The sequence below is a fragment of the Nelumbo nucifera genome, chromosome 5 (genome assembly GCF_055504915.1).
Source record: "Nelumbo nucifera cultivar China Antique chromosome 5, China Antique-T2T, whole genome shotgun sequence".
Classification (NCBI taxonomy): Eukaryota; Viridiplantae; Streptophyta; class Magnoliopsida; order Proteales; family Nelumbonaceae; genus Nelumbo; species Nelumbo nucifera.
Genome location: NC_142653.1, coordinates 55,162,764 through 55,178,174, shown reverse-complemented (window position 1 = coordinate 55,178,174; position 15,411 = coordinate 55,162,764).

The following is a 15,411-nucleotide window of genomic DNA, read 5'->3' as shown; positions in this document are numbered from 1 at the left end:
CGTGCAGTTTTGAGGGTCCTATTTATTGAGCCAAACTGATGATTTGGTAGAACATCCAAGCATATTTACCAGTGTATGTTAAGTGGGTAGGGTTTTTCAAAAATGATATTCCCATTGTATTACTTGGTTTGAACTTTTCAGTTTGGTATTGACTTTATCTCTTGGTTTGGTTGGTGGTCATGCAGGCCTATGCTGAACTTCTCGAGGGAGATGGCATAAAGATTCCAACATGGTTTTCATTCAACTATAAGGATAGTGTCAATATAGTTGGTGGAGATTCTTTTCTTGAATGCGCATCTGTTGCTGATTCATGTAATAAGATTGTTGCTGTTGGAATTAACTGCACTCCTCCAAGGTTTATTCTTGATATTGTTTTATTAGTTCATAAGGTATAATCTTCTTCTTCTATGTTGTTCTTTAATCAGGATTAAATATGAAAGAGCTTTTTATTTATTTTCCTTTTCATCTTAGATGACTTTACAATAAATGTGTGAATTCATTCAACAATGCATGTATTTCTCGAAAAAATCCAAAGCTCTGTTATTGCTCACCAGATAGCACTATGCTGAATACTTTTTTGTTTCCTTGTGTTATGTTGGGCGTGACACCTTATCACCTATTCTTTGTGTTAGCTTTTTCTCTTTTAATAAAACATTTTCCTTTAACAAAAAGAATAAACTCTCATTGTTTCACTAGCTAACCCCACGTGTGACATCTAAACCGATACTTATTTATCCAAACATTGGTGAGACTTATGACCCTGATCGCAAGGAGTGGGTAGTAAGTTCCCTCTTTTACCTTTTCTATTAAATTATTACAAGTTACAATATTTTTGATTTGCAACATTCATGATATTGGCTTGGGGGGACCATTGACGTTCTTTGAATAGGACATGAATTGTGCTCCCCATTCCCCAAGTTCACAGTTTGTTTTTTCTTATTATGTAAAACTACCATATTAGTGGACAATTAAGTTTCAGACTTTGTATCTTTTAATGTTTTCTATCCATTTGATGGATAGTATTTGTCATCTACTTCTTTTTGCAGTTGTACACAAGGGCCACCTAGGTTTTGACCTGTAAAATTCACTCAATAAAAAAAGAAAAACCATTTCTCTGTGTAGGCAAGAAATTGAACCTTCTTGCCAAGTCTCCAACCTGGGTACCTACCCTCCTATTGGTGTGAGGTTGAGCTCAAAATCTAGACAATCTGGTCTACAATAACTATCAGCAGTTTTGGGCAATAAGCTTTTCAAGTTGGGGTCCCGTTACGCATACTTGATCATGCCCTTTGTGTATTTTGAATGATAGGAAATTTTGGTGCTTCATTCATTAAGTGCTTTGACAAAAATCTCTATTTTAGTGCTATATAACTCCTCCTACCCTATGCTGCCTTCATTTTTCAGCCATGCATTATCTTCTGGTTCAGAAAATGTGAAATGAAATAAAGATGTTAATTACTAGTCCTTATCATATTGTGACAAACTGGTTTAGATGCTGGTTGTAATTAATCACATCTTATTTGCCTTGCCGTTGCTCTTTTTTCATGCAAGAATCTACTGGAGTGTCAGATAAAGATTTTATTTCATATGTAAGTAAATGGTGCGAGGCCAAGGCTTCCCTCATAGGAGGCTGCTGCAGGACAACACCAAATACCATTAGAGCCATATCTAGAGCACTATCCAAGTATTCTTCTGTCTTACCATCACTATAGTAGTAACAATTCACTGGCTTAGAGTCCTATTTTTAAGAGAGAGAGAGATGCAAATATACATCAAGGCAGAAGTAGACAAGGGCTGGAATCTAAAGTTTTCCTTGTCACTTATTTTTTTTTTTGGGTTGCTTGTAATAAGTAATCAGACTTGATTAATTGTGAGCTTGGAATTTTACAAAAAAATTTCCTAGTCTTTGCTTTTTCTCTTCTTTTTCCTATGCTAGACTAAAAGTATATAATATATTCAAATCTGTATCTTTACCCTTTTACCTTCTTTTAAAAAGCTTATTGTGGTTAGGACTCAATAAATAACTTATTCAAGAGATTTATTATCTAGTGTGGGCAACCATTCTCTTTCCCCCTTCTTACGTAGGGGATAGTTAAAGCTAGAAAGACAAAGATTAAAGAATGGGTCAAATTTCACTGTACTGAATGGATGTACATGGCTAAATATTTATACACAATAATAAAGAATAAATTAGAAATAATTACAAGAGTAGAAATAAGGAAAGGTCTTCAGGAGGAAACTTGCTAAGAAGAGAGTTTCCTTTTTGCTCTGATTGACCTCTTTTCGGTAAGTGTCCTCTGTGTAGTAGCTGGTCCTTCTTTGGCAGGAAGACTAGAGTCTTCTTTGTAGGAGATCTAGGGCTCTCTTTGGTAAGTGGGCTGGAGCTTTCTTTGGTAAAGGTGTAAGAGCTAGGGCTGGCCAACCTAGGGTTAGCCAGCTCCTCAATACGCCCCCTCAAGCGAAAGTGGGCTGGAAACACCTGAAGCTTGGACTGCAGCCATTCAAATTGGGAAGACGAAAGTGGTATTGTGAAAATATCAGCTAGTTAATCCTATGCGGGAAGAAATTGCATGATCAGACACTTCTTAATGATGAGATCCCGAAGGAAGTGAAAATCAACCTCAATGTGTTTAGTACGGGCTCGAAAAATGGGATGAGTTGCAAGATACGTGACCCCGATATTATCGTAGTAGAGAATCGGTGGAGACTGGAGTTTGATCCCCAAATCAGAGAGAAGAGAATTAAGCCACAAGAGTTTGGTGGTGCCATTAGCTAGAGCTCGAAATTTTGCCTTTGTGCCAATTGTAGGTTGCTTCTTAGCGCTCTATAAAATCAAATGAGAACCAAGAAAAATACCGTAGCCGCCAGTAGAACGTCTGTCATTAGGACAACTAGCCCAATTAGCATCAGAGTATGTTGTAAATGTGTGGCGAGTGGACCGAGAAAAACAAACTGGAGCCAATGGTTCCTTTGAGATATCGTAGAATCCTCTTTACTGCACCCCAGTGTTCATGAGTAGGAGCTTGTAAAAACTAACAAACCTTATTTATTGCGAAGGCGACATCAGGTCGTGTCAGAGTGACGTACTAAAGAGCACCTACAATGCTCCGATACTGAGTGGGATCAGGGAGCGGTTCACCAGTAAACCGAGAAAGCTGAGATGAGGTGGCCATTAGACTAGAAACAAGTTTGGCCGCATCAAGATTAGTCTTCAACAGTAGATCCAAAATATACTTATGTTGAGAAAGAAACAATCTGGTTGCATCACGATGAGATTCAACCCTAAGGAAGTAGTGCAACAACCCCAAGTCTTTTAGGGAAAAGGTCTAAGATAAATTGCTGATAAGCTGAAAGACATGAGTAGAGGAGGATCCGGCAATAAAAATATCATCAACATAAACAAGAATGTAAATGGTAATTTGTTCATGGTTGTAAATAAATAGAGAGGGGTCACACTAAGAACTCCTAAAACCAAGGTCATATAGACGATTACTCAATTGGGAAAACCAAGTTCAAGGAGTCTGTTTCAGCCCATAGAGGGCCTTATGAAGTTTGTAGACATTATGGGGATAATTATTGTCCTCAAAGCCTTTCGGTTGTCACATGAAAATACTCTATAATGAAACCATTAAGAAAGGCATTATGAACATCCAGCTGCCAAACGTCCCATCAACGGGGAACTACAAGAGCAAGAGAAGTGCAATAAGACAGGCTTTGTAGCGATCAATGGAACCGTTAGGGTGTCGTTTAATTTTTAAAACACATTTGGAACCAACCACATTCATAGAAGCATCATAGGGAACTAGTTCCCAATTACCATTTTGAAGCAAGGCATGAAATTTGGTGGTTGTTGCCGCACAGATTGGCCAGGGGCAATGAAGTAAATTCACTCTTTAGGTTTTGAGTGTTAGCTAAGGACCCTGAGGCCTCGGAAAAGATGGGCTAAAGCTGAGGACTGCAAGCCAAGGTGAGGTATTCCTTCCGAGGACTATGGTAGCCGAGGACTACAAGATAGGGAATTTCTGAGGCCTCGGGCGAATACTCGAGGCAAAGGCTCCGACGCTCAAATTAGTACAAGGTGTAAAGTAGGAGAGGGTGCAGGAGAGGCCTTGGAGATAGTCCTCGAATGCACCAGATCTCCCTAAATTAATGCTAAGAAGACAAAGTAGGTGCAGGGAGTAAATGAGTGAGTGGTGTTGGAGTTTTCGGTTCCGGATCCCCAAAAGGGGCAATTACCTCTTATTTATACTTGAGCGTGCTGGGGGTAGGTGAAGATGAACGCCTTGGATAAGAGCCGTACGAGGTCAGGCTGCAGGCCCTGGTGGGTACGTCTGACTGTCATGTGGTTGGCTTCGTACAAAGGCAATAGGGCTTCCTCCTACTGTGGCTGATGCTATTAGGCATCAGTGGGCTGGGCCAAGCTAACCCGCATAACTGGCCCCCCACTCTTGAGATCGAGGTGAGGCCTCGGCTTCGGTCATTGGGAATAGTGGTCATTACACCCTTGGATTCGTCAGTCGAGGGATGTCCTGCTGTGGTGTCATTTTCGCTGTTTGCATCATCCCTCTTCAGTTTGGAAACGCGTGCGATGTGGATGCCTCAGCTTGGCAGGGGTATCCCATATCATGCACGAGCAGGTTACGTTAGGGGGGATGCCATGCAGGGGATGGCTGTCCTAGGAATCGTGTGTTTTCCGAGTTGAGCAGTCCACTGGGTGGACCGTGAAGATCGCCCGCGGCAACCCGCCAAGCAAACCACAAGGCCTGCTCATCGCGGACCACCGGGCGGACCGCTCACATACACATAGATAGGTATGTCAATAGGTCGGGTTTGGTATGATTTTGGCTCAATCCGACCCTGAGCTGAAAGCACTCCAACCAACCCTAACTCCAATCTTGACCCCCTAAATGAATTGGGAGTCTGAACATGAGACAACCTACCCCATAACAATAAACTTGTACTCAATCAAGGCTATATTTACAAACACTGCAGTGCTACAATGCAAATGGATTGAATCAGGCATAGGGTGGGCACAACCTGAAAATGATCCAAAACCCAGATAAGGACAACCCGACCCAAATTGTTAGGATCAGTCAATGTTGATTTACTTAAACAGACCCACTAACATAGGGAGGCCAAAGTAACTAATCATCATCTCAACACATTATCAAAACTAGCTTTTGTCACAAAGTTACCAGCCATCGCCTCGACACATCGGCAACACTAGATTTTGTATGAAAAATAATCTATTGCAGTATTTTTGTGCATTGAGAACAAGGTGTTATGCCATAATAATTCGTGACAGAGCTTAACCAAAGTAACAAGTACTTATAAGAATTGCACTGAAAATAGAGAACCAAGCAATATATGATAAAAAGCTCCCCAGACCAACCAAAATGACTTAATCAGCTGGGTTTTAAAAATTGTGACAAAAACCTAATATGGAGTCAAGTGCAAACAAGTCATAATCAAAAACTATACCAAACTGCAACAAAAAAATATCCTCTGGTCATACATGCATTGAATGATTATAATCTAATAGATCATTAGAGTTGCACTAAACTAGTACCAATGACACAAAATTCAAAAATAAAGTAGATAAAAAACCAGTACCAAGTCAAATAAAGATGATGAGGACTTCTTCAAACTAGTGGAAAATGATTGATACAAGAACAAGGAAATTTTAAGCAACAAAAAAAAAACAGATAGGTGCAGAGGCATTCCTCCCAAGAATAAACTGTATGGATGATAAAAAAATTCAAAGACAACATTTAGCGAGCATAGTTCTAAATATACAACAAAGTGTCACTTATGCCCTTTTCGAAGTAAATTATGAGTGGAAATCAGGGTCCTAGCAAGGGTATAAGGGACAGGGGTCCGGCATAGGCCCTTAGCATGTAGGAGAGGCCTGACCTGCCTCTCTCTTGCAAACACATCTGCTAGGATGCTTGTTTAACCCTTTGAAGAATATATTCATTCTTTAAGTCAAAGACTCAACCTCTTTAACATTGTGAAGATTTAACTTAATGGACCTGCACTGCCACCTCTAATCTATACAACAATAAATTTGCAAATCCTATTTGTTTTTTAACATAAATGACAAGGGTTCAGGTCTTGATATATATATATATATATATATATATATATATATATATATATTAAAGATAGACAAAAATTCAAAAAATGAATGGTTGGATACTCTGAAATCCAACCTGGCTACTCTGGGATCCAAGTCTACAGGTTTACCTCTTCTTGGCTACTCTGAAATCCACATTCAAGTCTGGTTGCTGCCGTGAACTGTTGTTTACCACTTTGTCTGGTCAAGTCTTAACTGAATTTCTAGTGTCTTTCTTGGCACCACTAGGCTTGTCATCCTTTCCCCAACCTCTATAGAGAATGACCTATCTGGGATCCTGAGAGATACAACACCTGTTGCTTGCTGCAAATAAGAGAAACAAGGGGTAAACCACCACAATGTCAGATATTATATTTGAGATGGATTAGGAAGCCAAGCAAGAGGTCACTACTCGTATGCACAGACCTCCAGCATGAAAACCACCTCCTGAACCGAGATTCCCTTGGCTCTGCCTTTACTAGACAGCAGTACTTATTCTCTGGTTGTGGCACATTCTAGCAGAATTTTCCATGCACCATGATCTATCACTTTCTGCACACAACATGAGACGATGAATATTGAGTGTTGAGCAAGAACTAGAGAAGAGAGAAGAGGAGAGGAGAATAGAGAGGAGAAGAGAGGAGACTCGAGTGGACTGAGAGCCCTCCTTAACTCAGTGGGCGAGAGTTAGTATTATTATTTATACTGGCCCAGTCGTACAAAGACACGAGAAAAATTATAACAGTACCCTTGCGGTACTAAACCTGAGAACATAAACAACTGTTAACAGTCCCCCTCAAGTTGGAGCATAGATATCAATTATGCCCAACTTGTCACACAGATCATGATGTCTGAAATGGTTTAGACCCTTTGTAAAGATGTCTGCAAGTTGGTTCTCAGAATTGATATAGGGAGTACACACTTCGCCTGTGATGACTTTTTCTCTGATAAAATGATTGTCAACTTCAATGTGTTTTGTTCTATCATGTAGCACCAAATTGGCAGCAATGTTTATAGTTGCTTTGTTATCACAGAATAGAGACAGGTTTATCCACTAAGAAACCCAACTCACTCAACAAATTCTTTATCCACATGCCTTCAGCTACCCCGTGAGCCATAGCACGATATTCAGCTTCAGCACTGGATCTAGCCACCACATTTTGCTTTTTACTCCATGTAACAAGGTTCCTTCCTATAAATGTGTAGTAGCCACTGGTAGACTTTCTGTCACTTTGGGATCTAGCCCAATCTGCATCTGTATAAACCTCAACTTTTAAATGTTCGTGCTTTTGAAATAACAAACCAGCACCCGGATACTTCTTTAGATATCATCTCTTTGGTGCTTCAAGATGAGAGGACTTAGAAGCATGCATGAACTGACTGAGGACACCAATAGCATATGCAATGTCTGGGCGAGTCATAGAAAGGTATAACAACCTCCCTACAAGCCTCTGAAACTATTTCACATCCTTGAGAGGTTCACTTCGACTGTCACCTAATTTATGGTTGGGGTCAATGGGAGAGTCAACTGGCTTCACCCCCATCTTCCCTGTGTCATGAAGTAAATCTAGGACATATTTCCTTTGAGAGATGAAGATACCCTTCTTTGATCGAGCAACTTCAATTCCAATGAAGTATCTAGAAGGTCCTAAATCCTTCACTTCCAACTGAGTGACAAGAAAGAACTTCAACCTCTGAATTTCATCTTCCCAGTCACCAGTAACAATTATGTCATCTACATATACAATTAGGGCAGCAATTTTACCTTCTCCTCTTTTCACAAACAATGTGTGATCTGATTGACATTGCTTGTATCCTTTCTGCTGAACTGCTACATGGAATTTGCTGAACCAAGTTAAAGACTTCTTCAACTTGCACACTTTCTGTTCATTGCCTTGAGCCAGAACTCCAAGGGGTTGAATCATGTAAACTTCCTCTTCAAGGTCACCATTCAGGAAAGCATTTTTGATGTCAAGCTGATGTAAATCCCAGTCCAAATTAGCAGCAAGGGAGAAAAGGACTAATGGAGTTCATCTTGGCAACAGGAGCAAAAGTTTCAGCATAATCAACTCCATACACTTGAGTAAACCCCTTTGCCACTAAGCGAGCTTTGTACCTCTCCACTGTTCCATCAGCCCTATGTTTGATAGTGAACACCCATTTACATCCAACTGGAACCTTTCCCTTAGGAACATCAACAAGATCCCTTAGGAACCTTTCCCTTAGGAACCAGCATCTGACCCCCTCAAGAAGCTGTCTAAGCTGTCCGAGCTAGACATCGGGAGGAAAGGAAAACCAGGAAGAAAGTACTAACTCACCCGGAAAAAGCTAACAGACTACGGAAGGTTGACGCGAGCTCAAGAAGCGAACGCATGAGAATGGCAGTGGAAAGCGACTGGGGGTCCCCCACTATTTATACTCACAGTGACCGAAAACCGACGGTTTTGATCGAGGCAAATCCAACGGCTCACGATCAAGCTGACCGCACGCCTCCTAAGACCGAGACGTGACTGGCCGCACATCTTTGGAAACCGAAGCGGCGCCGGCGCACGTCTCCCAGCATTGAAGGCAGTAGTGGTGCATTTTTTGAATTTGGAATAACGCCCGCCGTCACGTCTCCCAGCATTTAATGATGGATTGGCGCGTTTTCTAACTTTTTGGCGCTCGAGGAATCCGGAAATCTCCTGACGTACGCACACTTCATGCCATCAGTCAACCGGTTTGAAGTACGAGTCAAATCCACCTGTTACCTCGCGAACTCCCCGCGCTAGGGCAAGACCCTTAGCGCGAGGAGTGGGGGGAAATTGATGGAGGAAGATTTGGCCCGACCTCTTGGCCACCCAACACGTGGAAGCAACCAAGGGTGATCTGGCAGGAGCGCCATCTCGGCACGGCAGTGCACTCAAGGCACGAGCTCCGAGAAGAGGAACCCGCGGTCCGAGCTCCCCAAAAAGAGCCCGAACTCTCCCTTTGACCCCGAGCCTTACGAGGAATGCATAGGGCAACCACCCGAACTGGCCCACCTCAGGGCAATTCGGGCCACACTTCTATCCGAACTCAAGACTTCACCTCGCACACCACTCCGTCACTTCGTCTCCAGGCCGCCGAACTAAACAACCGTACCTGACACCAAAGGAGTCCGTATCCTGAGGCGGCGCACCTGACTAACTTAGGATCTGATGCTTGATTGTCGTACTTCAACGGCCACCTGCTAGTGCCACCTCCAGTTACAGAGACGGCTCCGACAAAGAGAGCAGTGGTGGTTGTCTGCCCCAGCAGAGGTGATGACACCCGAGCTGGCAGAAGTGCAGAGGTGATGACACCCGAACTGGCAGAAGTGCACAGGTAATGATATCCGACCTGACAAGAGCTTGGGAGTGAGTATGCAAAGTGGTTATAAAAGGCCCTCTTCCCCCCAAGAATGGAGGTACGTGATAACTTTGCGCCATCTGGTTTTTTATCTTGCCTTTGAGAAAATACTAACTTGAGCTTCGGAGCACTCTCACCGGGTTCCTCCCTGGAGACTACTCACTTTTTTCCCCATTTCAGACACCTTTTGCTCCAGTCAGAGGCAAGATCGTTGACAGTTAGGACCGACCGGATTGCGCTCCATCAATTATAAAAGGCCCTCTTCCCCCCAAGAATGGAGGTATGTGATAACTTTGCGCCATCTGGTTTTTTATCTTGCCTTTGAGAAAATACTAACTTGAGCTTCGGAGCACTCTCACTGGGTTCCTCCCCGAAGACTACTCGCTTTCTTCCCCGTTTCAGGCACCTTTTGCTCTAGTCAGAGGCAAGATCGTTGACAGCTAGGACCGACCGGATTGCGCTCCATCAATTTGCGCCGTCTATGGGATACAAACTCCTTTGGTGTCAGGTACCGTTGTTTAGTTCGGCGGCCTGGAGATGAAGTGTCAGAGTGGTATGCGAGGTGAAGTCTTGAGTTCGGATAGAAGTGTGGCCCGAACTGCCCTGGGGTGGGCCAGTTCGGGTGGTTGCCCTTTGCATTCCTCGTAAGGCCCGGGGTCAAAGGGAGAGTTCGGGCTCTTTTTGGGGAGCTCGGACCGCGGGTTCCTCTTCTTGGAGCTCGTGCCTTGAGCGCACTGCCGTGCCGAGCTGTCGCTCCTGCCAGGTCACCCTCGGTTGCTTCCACGTGTTGGGTGGCCAAGAGGTCGGGCCAAATCTTCCTCCATCAGGAACATTGTCAATGGAAGTAAGAAAAGCACGAAATGAGGTTGAAATGTTCTCATAGGAAACAAAGTTGGAAATGGGATGTTTAGTGCTGCACAATTTAACACCCATCCTATGACCAATAGGACAGTCAAGGTCATTAGCAGCAGAGGGATCATTTTCAATAGATTCAAGGACATCATTGGGAGCCAAAATACCCGAGTGAGTATGATCCTCCCCCGAGGAGTCTGGTGACACTGGAGGTACAGTTTCCGGATTTTCCACAGCTCTTGAATTTGGTTGGCCTTTGTGACAACGAGAAAAAACACAAAAAGGCGGACGGTCAGGAAGAGAAGGGGAAGAAGGATTAGGAAGAGGAGACTGAGCCAAAGGCAAAGAATTAGGAAGAGGAAGAAGCTGAACCAGTTTCTCTTCATGTCTACACTCCCCCTGAGGAGAAACAGGAAAGAAAGGCTCATCTTCAAAGAAAGAAACATCCATGGAGACATAGAATTTTCGAGAAACAGGATCAAAACAACGGTATCCCTTCTGAATAAAGGAGTAACCAAGAAATATGCAAGGGATAGAACGATAATCCAATTTCCCACGGGTGGGAGACAGATTTTGGACAAAACACCGACAACCAAAGACACGAGGAAGAATAGAAAGAAGCGGAGCCTTAGGAAAGAGAAGTTGATGTGGGGATTTTGTACTCTAACCAACGAGAGGGCATACGATTTATAAGGTAATCAGAACAAAGAACAGCTTCAAGCCAAAAATGTTTGGGGACATTCATATGAAGTAATAAACCCCGAGCCACTTCAAGGAGATGTCGGTTCTTCCGTTCGGCCACACCATTTTGTTGTGGCGTGCGGGCACAAGAGCTACGGTGAAGAGAACCACACGAAGCAAAAAATTCTATGAGGTCACTATGAAAAAATTTTTTGGCATTATCTGATTGAAAATTTTGAATTTTATTCTGAAATTGAGTAAAGACCATCCGCTGGAAATTTTGAATGATTTTTGATACTTCCTCCCTGGTTTGCATCGGGTATACCCAAGTATATCTAGAATAATCATCAATGAGGGTAATGAAATACTTGTAGCCACTCTCAGATGGTAAAGTAACAGGGCCCCATACATCAGAATGAACAATGTGAGAAGGATATTCAAATTTACTATTTCTTTTAAGAAACTGAGTTCTACAATGTTTACTTAACTGACACGTTTGACAGGAAAAATCAAAAATAGACATTGACTTAAATAGTTCTGGGAATACAACTTTCAAAGACTGAAAAGACAAATGACCTAGACGACAATGCCATAAATAGATTCTCTTCTTGCAGGGTTGTCTCATAGACTCTATAACATGAAGATCAGCCTTATTCTCCAGCATGTAAAGTCCATCAACCATACGTCCCCTACCAATCGTCCTCCCCGATGCCAGATCCTGAATCACACCATGAGAAGGGAAAAAAGTCACTGAGCAATTCAAGGAATTAGTAACACTACTAACAGAGAACAAATTAATGGGAAATTTTGGAACATGAAGGACATTAGAAAGGGTAAAACTAAGAGGAAGAGATAGGGTTCCTTGACCAGCTATGGAAGTATATGATCCATCGGCTAGTCTCACCTTGTCTCTTCTAGAAAGAAGGTGATAGGTTTAAAAGTAAGAGGACGTACCAGTCATGTGTTTTGACGCTCCAGAATTAATGATCCATGGAGAGTCAGGGGTGTGAGAAGTAACACGGAAAGTTGTGGCAGGGTTACCTGACGTAGATGCGAATGAGGTTGAGGGAGGAGCATCCATCTGACGAAGTGCTCTACCATAGAGCTCTAAGTGGTCACGGAAGGAATTTATAATATCCTCCCTCGGGTCAGATTCAGTGAGATGTGTCTGAGTCACAGTAGAAGTGGAGGGTTGATTCTCCCGAGTAACCATGTTGGCCATTTGATGTTTCTTTGTACCTTGCTGTCCGGGCCTCTTATTCACCTCTGAACCTTGCTTCTTAGTCAGATCTTGAGCCCATTTTGTTCCCATAAAGATCCCAACAGGTATCTTTGGTGTGTCGGGATTTCTGGCAATGAGTGCACCACAATTTATCATTATCTTCTATTTTTTTTTCTGGAGATCTCCTTTCCTAGAAGAAGATCCCACACTAGTAGAAGCACCCCCTTTTGCTACCAACACAACTGCATCCCCACCAGGACTGTTCATCAATTTTTTTCTGCTCTCTTTAGATTGTACAAGGGCATAGACTTCTTGAACTAATGGGAGATCCTTAGAGCTGAGAATCTGAACTCTAATAGATTCATACATAGGATTCAGACCATGTAAGAAGGCAAACACCCTTTGTTGGGAGACAAGTTGCTTGTACATTTTTGCATCCTCATCACACTTTCAATCCACACTTTGGTAATGGTCCAATTCTTTCCAGACAGAGGTCAAGTCAGAGTAATATGCAGATAAATACCTCTCCCCTTGTCTACAAGTGGATAATGTTGCCTGCAGTTGATAAATTTTAGCATAGTGTCGCAATTCTGAGTAAGTGGATTTTTCTTGTTCACAGATCTCATTTGCAGTTTCAGCCCACATGAAGTTTTTTCTTATTTGTGGTTGCATGGAGATCAAGAGCCATGACATAACCATAATGTTCTCTTGAGCCCATCTATCATATTCAGCATTCCTAGAGGGTGGTTCTTTGATTCTTCCATTTATATAGCCTATTTTCCCCCTTGCAGTGATGTATAATTTGATCCCTCTTGACCACTCTAGGTAATTTAAACCATCAATAGGGACAACAGCCATAGAAAAGGATAGGTCACCCCCACCCATTCCATTCAGCATAGAGGAAACTCCAGATGTGGTTGAATCTTCACTACTCATGATATCGGGATTAAAAAAAAAAAAAGAGGAACCAAATGAATATTGTCGTACAAGGCTATTGCTGAAAATAGGTCCTTCTGACCTACGGTTTCACTGGGAGTAAAGGCTGAACCCTGTTGATGCAACACTGGAACAAGTCTGTACGACCTACAATCCTTTTAGGAAACTAAAAAAAATACTGCAGTTGTAGTACATCACCAGGTCTGAATGACCTACAAATGAACCGAGGTCATATGACCTCCCAACATAATGAAAAAAAATGGTGGAGTTCACCACACAATCGGTAGGCCTGATAGCCAAACAGTCACTGAGATTAACAGGGTAGCCAAACAGTCAATCAATAAGATCAATACAACATCAGCTTCAGGGCATCAACAGTCCATCATAGGGTTGAAGGAATAAAAAAAAAAACTCAGTTGAATATAGCAGCTTGTTAAGAAATACAGTCAATCAACAGTCCATCAATCGGCTGAACATTCAATCAATAACCAGTCAATCAGTAGGGCAGCTGAATGGCAGATGACCAGTACCTCTTTTAACTTCAGAAGATAGCTTCTCTGTAAGCTAGAACTCCCTCTACGAACCTCAAGAGATAGCCTCTCTACAGTCAAACAGATGGTGGATGCAACTTTTGGGCTGGAAGATGAAAGGTCTCTATGACTTCTGGGTCGAATTGAGTACACCAGATTAGTAGTTCGATGGAGCCAACTCTAGAAGATGAAAGGTCTCTATGACTTCTGGGTCGAACTGAGTACTCCAGATTAGCAGTTCGATGGAGCCAGCTCTGAGAGATGAAGAGTCTCTATAACTTCTAGACTAGAAGATGAAGAAGACCATATGCTTGACATTGAACAACAGGTTTGCTTGACACCACCCTTCAGGCTTGGACGACTTGCTCTGATACCATGTTGTGCAAGAACTAGAGAAGAGAGAAGAGGAGAAGAGAATAGAGAGGGAGAGAAGAGAAGAGACTCGAGTGGACTGAGAGCCCTCCTTAACTCAGTGGGCGAGAGTTAGTATTATTATTTATACTGGCCCAGTCGTACAACATAAAGACACGAGAAAAATTACAACAGTACCCTTGCGGTACTAAATCTGAGAACATAAACAACTGTTAACATTGAGCAATAATATTTCTGAAGGGATGAGAGATCCATCCTATGGACGCCCAAAGATTGCGGAATAAGGGGCGAATTTCAAAAATTTTATCTCTCCCTTCAACTGGGAATCGTATTCCCTATTTAGAAAATCATATTTTCAATGATCAATCTTGAACCATAAACTGAACCAGATCTGAACCAAAAGGAGTGGGAGAGGATTATACCTGATACGGAGAAATACTATCTCCCAATGGAGGTGTTCACGCCCAAGGAAGGATCCAAAATCTGCTCCCACTGAAGATGGCGCAGTGAATGATGGAGCAGAATCAGCAATGTTCTTCAAAAGAACTTGACCCTTCGCAAGAATCAACTGGACGGCTTGTGAATACAGCTCCAATCAATCTTTTCCCAAAAGATTGAAATCAAGATCCAATCTTGATTGCTCCCAAGAACTGGAGATCGAACTGAAGGAATGGCAATGGCAGGAAGGTGGCGGCAAAAGAGAATTCGCAGTATGCAGGAAATCTCTTAATCTCTCTTTCTTAAAGAGAAGAATGCTATTGATGTTATTGTTTTTTTTCAAGGCTGCCGCCCCCTTCCCCTTTTATAATCTTAAAGGGATCAGCTCCTAATCAGATTAGGAGTTGCTAATTCCAAATCATATTTGGGTTAGAAGTCCCTTGGTGATAAGGGATAATCCTTATCTTATCTACAGATCAGATCAGCTGTCTCCTAATCTAATTAGGAGGTTTTCATATCTAAATCTTATTTAGATCTTGGACTCTTTGAGTGGATAGGGTCTAAGCCCAATCCTTTTAGCTGACCCACTTCAGAATTCGCCCCCTTTAGATGACTGATCAAATCAGCCCAGTTCGAAATGGGCTTAAGGCCCATTAAGGTTATGTACTCAAAAAACCTTCCAAATTGCTGCCCAGTTGGGCTTCCTTGTATGGCGTGGGACCCAAGCATTGATCTACACATCAGCCACATGGGTTCAGCCCAGCCTTTGTTACAAGGCCTGGCCAAATGCACTGCTGAAGACAGTGTACCCCCTGAAACCCATCAAATGAGCTCTATGGGCCCAACACTTACACTAAGTGGTCCCTGGGCCAAGCCACCTTGTAACACCCAGGGAC